The 7,644-nt window shown below is 41.5% G+C and overlaps 1 non-coding gene across 1 annotated transcript; it reads right to left on the bottom strand.

The window, feature by feature from the left end:
• Positions 1 to 229: 229 nt before the first annotated feature.
• LOC132354447 (small nucleolar RNA SNORA57) lies at positions 230 to 378 on the bottom strand. The gene has a single exon (XR_009499310.1). It is a non-coding gene; the product is annotated as a small nucleolar RNA SNORA57 (small nucleolar RNA).
• Positions 379 to 7,644: the final 7,266 nt, after the last annotated feature.

Genomic DNA, 7,644 nt, shown 5'->3' with positions numbered 1-7,644 from the left:
TATGCTATATTCAGTGGGTTTTGACAAATGCATAAGTGTCATGTATCCACCATTACTGCATCATGCAGAATAATTTCACTGCCTGGAAAAAAAAAACTCTGTGCTTCACCTATTTAACTCCTCTCCTTCCTGTCAAACCCCTGGCAGCCACTGATCCTTTCCCCAACTCTATGGTTTTGCCTTTTCCAGAATGTCCTTTTTTTTTTCCTTCTTCTTTTTTTTTTTTCCCCTGTGTCCCGGCGCTTGAGGATAGAACCCGCGGACTGGAAGCCGCCGGTACCGAAGACATGACGCCGAGGGGGCTGGAGCCCTTTCCCTCTACCTCCGTACATTACGCGGACCGGGACCACATGCCCGATCCCCGCCAAGAAAAGGAGGGTTCCAGAATGTCTTATAATTAGAATCATACAATATGTAGCCTGTTTAGACTGGCTTCTTTGACTTAGCAATATGCATTTAAGATTCATCCAAGTCTTTTTGTGTGCTCATTTCTCTTTATTGCTTAATATTTGTGTGGATATACTATGATTTGTTTATTCACATATAAAGGGCCTCTTGGTTGCATCCAGTTTTTGGCAATTATGAATAAAGCTGCTATAAACATTTCTGTGTATGTTTTTATGTGGACATACATTTTTGAATCAGTTGGGTGTGACTGCTGAATTGCATGGTAACACTGTGTTTAGCTGTGTACTGACCCCTGCTCTTTAGAGTATCATGGAAGGAACCTATGACTTTTGACAGTGCCATGTGACTACTCTTTTCTATTTCTAGAGGCTTGATTGAAATTTCTCTAGAGGAGTTTTAAAATTCAAATTCTTTTCAGTGAAATTTAAAATTATGATGGAACTTCTAAAGGTAGATTCTTAGAAATCTTTTTAATCTTAAAATTTATTCCCAGTGGGTTCTATCCTGAGAACTTAATAGATCAGCTGTCTAATAAGTTGAGTAATTGAGATACAACTGTAAAAAGTTAAAAATAATTGTACTAGCATTCCTGGAGGCTTTGGGAGTGACATGTACATTTAATTTGAAATTGGGAGGAAAGTGTTTTGACAGACTCTCTCTCCATAGATGCATAAGGTTCTCTCCATGTAAAGACGTCAGAATCTACGTGATTTCTGACCAGCACTAAAACCTGAAACACATTGAAACCTATTGATGTTAAAGAAGGAAAAAAAAAAGAAACAGTAAAGAGGCTTGGATTTTTTCTGCTTTATTGATGTACAATTATTGATGTGTAATATTGTTGTATAATAATATACTACACATATTTAAAATGTATAATTTGAATTTTGACATACGGATGTCAGACCAGCACTACAATAAAGATAACGAATACAGCTATTACCTTCCAAAGTTTCCTCATTCCTCCTTGTAATTCCCCCTTCTCCAAGCAACAACTGGTCTATTACTTTTATCACTATAGATTAGTTTGCATTTTCTAGGATTTTATATAAATTTATATATTATGTATAATTTTATGTAAATTACGTAAATGGAATCATACAGTATACAGTAGTCGCCCCTTATCTTTGCTTTTGCTTTCTGTAGCTTCAGTTACCCGTGGTCAACCACAGTCCAAAAATATTAAATGGAAATATTTCTGGAAAATTCCAGAAATAAGCCATTCGTAAGTTTTAAATTGTGCATCATTCTGAGTAGCATGATGAAATCTCTTGCCGTCCCACTCTGTCCTGCCTGGGATCCCGAACCGTCAACATGTCATGTCTTGGTGATCCAGGATCACTGGAAGCAGATTATCTTCCTTTTTTAAAAATAAATTTATTTATTCATTTATTTAATTTTTGGCTGCATTGGGTCTTCGCTGCTGCGCGCGGGTTTTCTCTAGTTGCTGAGAGCGGGGGATACTCTTTGTTGCGGTGCGTGGGCTTCTCATTGCGGTGGCTTCTCTTGTTGCAGAGCACGGGCTCTAGGTGTGCGGGCTTCAATAGTTGTGGCACACAGGCTTCAGTAGTTGTGGCTCGCGGGCTCTAGAGTGCAGGCTTAGTAGTTGTGGTGCATGGGCTTAGTTGCTCCGTGGCATGTGGGATCTTCCCTGACCAGGGCTTGAACCTGTGTCCCCTGCATTAGCAGGCGGATTCTTAACCACTGCACTACCAGGGAAGCCCAGATTATTCTCCTTTTTACTTATCATCAGAAGGTCAAAAGTAGCCTAATGCTATGTCACAAGGCCTGTGTCACAATTCACCTCACTCTCATCACGCAGGCATTTTATCATCTCACATCATCACAAGAAGAAGTGTGAGTACAATACAATAAGATATTTTGAGGAAGAGACCACATTCATATAATTTTTATTATAGTGTATTATAATTTTTCTATCTTATTATTGTTAATCTCTGTGTCTAATTTATCAATTAAACATAGATATGTATGTACAGGAAAAACGTGGTATATGTAGAGTTTGGCACTGTCTGAGGTCCCAGGAATCCACTGGGGGTCTTGGAATGTATCTCCTGTAGATAAGAGGGGACTACTGTATATTTTTTTGGAGGGGAAGCTTCTGGTTTCATTCAGCATAATTATTTTGCGATTCTTCCATGTTGGGTGGGTTAGTACTCTGTTTCTTTATTGCTGAGTAATATTCCATTTTATGGTGCTATGGCCTGAATTGTGTTCCCCTATAATTCATATGTTGAAGCCTTAACCCATATTGTGACTATATTTGGAGACAGGGCTTTTAGGAGGTGATTAAGATTAAATGAGGTCAAAAGGGTGGGGTCCTAATCCAATAGGATGGTGGCCTTATAAGAAGAGGAAGAGATAGAGATCTCTCTCTATGTGCATGCACCGAGGAAAGCCATGTGAGGACATAGCAAGAAGGTGGCCATCTGCAAGCCAGGGACAGAGGCTCACCAGAACTCAACCATGCTGACATCCTGATCCCAGACTTCCAGCTTCCAGAACTCTTATAAAATAAATTTCTGTTGTTTTGCCACCCAGTCGATGGTATTTTGTTATGGCAGCCTGAGCAGGCTAAGATGTATGGATATACTACAATTTGTTTTTTCATTCACATGGATATTTGATGGATATTTCCAGGTTTTGGCTATTACAAATAAAGCTGCTGCGAACATTTGTCTACAAGTCTTTGCGTAGACACGTGCTTTCATTTTTATCGAGTAAAAATCTAGGCACGGACTGGCCTGGTATGTGTTTTACTTTTTAAGAAACTGCCAAATTGCTCGCTGAGATGATTGTACCATTTTACATTCCTACCAGCAGCATATGAGAATTCCGGTTCCGCCACATCACTCTTGAGGTTTGAATTTTGAATTGCTCTTACTTAGGCGGTCCACCCAGATGTGTGGCAGAAGACTCTTGGCCTGCTGTAACGTGGCCAGGAGAGGAGTCCCTTGGCACTGTGGAGCCCTCCTCCCTCATACTCCTTATGTTCTCAGTGAGAATTTTTTTTGCGAATGTGAATTTACTTTCCATAAGAATATAGGATGACTTAATATCTTTATCCCTTTTACTTGTCCTTCTTTTGTTGCTTTTCCTAATTTTTTCACTTGCAGACTTCCTGGGTTAACCCTAGAATTTCTAGACTGTGAGATATTAAAAAGAACCTGGTTTTTGAGTCACACACACCTGGATTTGGATTTGGGCTTTACAGCTTAGCTGTGTGGCAAGTCATATGACCTGAGCTTCAGTTTCCTCATCAACTTTTTTTTTTTTTTTTTTTTGGCTGCCCTGTGTGGCTTGCAGGATCTTAGTTCCCCGGCCAGGGATTGAACCCGGGCCCCTGGCAGTGAGAGCACCGAGTCCTAACCACTGGACTGCCAGGGAATTCCCTCCTCATCTGTTTTTAAAAGGTGTGTGTGTGTGGGCTTCCCTGGTGGCGCAGTGGTTGAGAATCTGCCTGCCAATGCAGGGGACACGGTTCGAGCCCTGGTCCGGGAAGATCCCACATGCCGCGGAGCAACTGGGCCCGTGAGCCACAACTACTGAGCCTGCACGTCTGGAGCCTGTGCTCCGCAACAAGAGAGGCCGCGACGGTGAGAGGCCTGCGCACCGCGATGAAGAGTGGCCCCCACTCACCGCAACTAGAGAAAGCCCTTGCACAGAAACGAAGACCCAACAAAGCCAAAAATGAAAATAAATTAAAAAAAAAAAAAGAAAAAAAAGGTGTGTGTGTGGAGGTTGATATTACCCAGCTTGTATGGTTGTTATAAGGCTTAAATATAATGCATTGAAAAATCTTCAGTGAATAACTGGGAAACCGTATGCATTTCCCGGATGCATTTATAAGTTCCATTTTCTATTAGACAGTGGTTAATCTGCTATTCACGAAGTGAGTAGGAGAGGAACTGAAGTTTAATCGGTGCCACCAGTTAGAGGGAGGCCACAGAGAACATGGCAAAATAGAGTGGCATTGCCAGGGCTCAGGGTGACCTTGCAACATTTAATAATGTTCAAGCCTTCCTTTGGCCATTTGCATTGTAATGGGGATGTACTTCACATGCCTATTTACGTACTCCCACAAAGGCAGTTCCTGCCTGAGTGTATATCTTCTACGCTTGAGGAGGGATGTTTCTCAGGCCTCTGGGATCCTCACCGATATATGTGCCTGCCTTTCTCAGTGCTTTGGCTGTAGTGTTTGAGCACCGGCCTTTCGGTCTGCAAAATCCTTTGTCCAGCTGGCCGAGGTGCATTAAGAGTGCATGAGGCCTTCCCTCCCATGGAGAAGTGGAAGTTATTCTTTGATGGCTGGGCCAAACTACTCATCTGATGTTACTGGAGTTTGAAAGGTGGTCCTGAAAGCAGTTTCAAGTAGTCAGGTGCTGGACATTAGCATGGCCAGGTAGGCTGGAGCGGGCACTTCGAGGGAAATGGGAGGACCCGGTGAGGTGGGAAGTGTGGGTGTCAGCAGGCACGGGGTTCATTGTGCCAGGTGGGTGTGTCTGGAGGCCTCCTCTCCCCTGCCCGACCGCTGGGTTCCAAGTATCCTGCAGCGTTTCTCCTTAGAGCAGGCTGGCTTTCTTGGCATCATTCAGTCTAGTTGCTAGGAAGCCAAATAAGGCAAATGCAACTTCCTTTTGACTTACTCACATTGAACCATCTGCTTATTCCTTCTCATGGCCTTCAAACTTGGCTAGGATCGTTGAGAAGAGGGTCGAGTGGAGCATCTGTGCTCCTTATCCTTCTCGGAAATGGAAATCTTTCTAATAACTGTTTAACCCTCTCAGTCCAAATTTATAATAGTTAATCTTGTTTAGTCCCTTGTTTCTTCCAGCTAACAATTGGGAGCAGGCACTTTCTTCTTAGGTTTTGCCTTTTATTTTTGTCTTAGATTTAAATCTATGTTATTCATTAACCGCACAACTTTGAATGAGGAGGAAGGTGTCAAAGAGGAAGTATGTCAAAATGCATTTGGCATGTAACTATAACCGTAGTCTTTTTTTCGGCCATGCTGTGCAGCTTGTGGGATCTTAGTTCCCCGACCAGGGATCAAACCCGGGGCCCCAGCAGTGGAAGCGTGGAGTCCTAACCACTGGACTGCCAGGGAATTCCCCAGTAGTCTTAATCAAGGATGTTTAATACTTGCAGTTGATACACATGAATCATTTAGGAATTTTCTTTCATAAGCTCCACTGTGGAGTTAGTGTCAGATACATTAAAGGTGGCAGATAATCCACGAAAATTTATGGTGTTATTGATGGAGCATCTGGTAAAGAAAAGCTTTTAAAAAACAGTAGTGATTAATTATTAGTTTTCATAATTGCCAAACACCACCAGCATTGCATACTTAAAGTTTAGTTCGGCTCAGTTGGGCAAATCAGGTTCATTGTGTTGGAGCTCCTTGCTGTCTGTGAGTTTATAATGGTCTTTCCTTGGACAGAACTGAGCCTTCAGTTGTCAACTCTGCAAAAGCCGTTGAGCAAACAAATGAGACAAAAATAGAAATAGGTATTACAAAATAAAGTAAGGGTTCTGAAAAAAAAGTATTGAGAAAAAACCATTGTTCGAGTTTTTAAAACCCAGTTGAACTGAAGACTTAATCACCTCTGAGTGTACCAGAACTGTGGAAACCGATGTGAGGGCAATGGGAAATAATTTCTTCTTAAGTGTAATTTTGTCTTTGTTGGTTTTTTAGCAGTAAGCCATATAAACCTTTTCCGCTGACTTCTTATTCTCCCCAAGAGGGCTACTTAAAGGAGGGTGAAGACATGCTAAGGTAAAATGTTATTGTTGTGGCTCAATTTGCTAAAAGCTTTAGTAATAATTTAGATATGGTCTTGCTGTGCAGACTTATGTGTTTGTTAAAATTGATGTTATTAATATTTGCTTTTTGGGAAGTCCCTCAGGTCAACTTGATCATATTAAGCCATTCTGCTTTAACTTTCACCTTTCCATAGACATTTGGATTCTAGGAACTAAAACAGACTTGCAGCCTGAAGGGACTCAGCCCCCCAGGCCTTTTCTTTGTGGGCTTGTCAGTCAACTCCACGTGGGCGACCCCCCTGGTGGGTTATCTGTAGCAGGCCCTAGACTCCCTTCTAAGACTCCCTTCTTCCACGCCTCCACACCTTTTCTCTGCTACCATCTAACCATTGGTATGTACTCAAAAAATGTAAATTTATTTTATTATGAAACAGATCAATACTCCAGAGCCCGGTATATAAAGAAAAATCACTTAAAAATTTTTTTAACCCAAGAAATGGATAAATAGATGTAAAAGTGTCTGACACTAAAAAGTGAAAAAATCTCTTTTTCAGAACTCACCCAATTTTTTTTCCCTTGCTTGTAACTTAAATGGCTCACACTGGTATATTGTTCTGGAACTTCTTTCACTCAACAGAATGTCACAGAGGATTATTCATCCTCATTGTTCTTGACTGCTGTGTAGTATCCCAAAGTAAATAAACCTTTTTTGAAGGTTATCTTATTTAGTTTACTCTGTCTTCCACATTCAGCAGTGGAGTTCTTCTAAGAAACTAAATGGGTAAATCAACATGGCAGCTCAAGATTCTTGCCTTGGATCTACCTCTGTAGTTTTGGTAAAAGCAGGTTTCCTTGAACTATATTTGAATTGATTTTTGAATGTATGAACCTTGACAGGGCCTCTCTCTTGCCTGCATTACAGATGAGATTTGTGTCAGATTAGATTAATAATTCAAAATTGAAAAATACTTTCCTCCACTGCGGAAGCACTTGGAAGTGTAGAATTCAGGAGTGACTATTAATGGAGGTTAGCTTCTCTCAGGTAGTATTTCCTGAAGAGGAGACTTAGCACGCTTGCACTGTTAGACGATCTTCTGAAGGAGAGATTTTCTTAGCCCTGGGCCTGAAAGAAACCTAAAGGCAGAGGTGGATAATAAGGGCTTACATCTATTGAGGGCCTACTCTGCATCAGGCACATTCTATGGGATTTACCTGTATTAACTCATAGCAACACTTAGGGGCAGGTTCTCCTAATATCCCCATTTTATAGGTGAGGAAACTGAGGCATAACGATGTTAAATACCTCGTTCAGGCTTTCCTGGTTAGTAAGTGAAGGAGCTGAGATTCATACCCAGACAGTTGCAATTTCAACACTACACTGCCTTTCCTGGCTGAACCAGCTTCTGGGGCGCCTCCCAATCCTCTCTAATTACTTAGGGGGGTGTGGGGAGTTTA

This window comes from Balaenoptera ricei, chromosome 19 (assembly GCF_028023285.1).
Source record: "Balaenoptera ricei isolate mBalRic1 chromosome 19, mBalRic1.hap2, whole genome shotgun sequence".
Classification (NCBI taxonomy): domain Eukaryota; kingdom Metazoa; phylum Chordata; class Mammalia; order Artiodactyla; family Balaenopteridae; genus Balaenoptera; species Balaenoptera ricei.
This window is presented reverse-complemented; position numbering and strand designations above follow the sequence as displayed.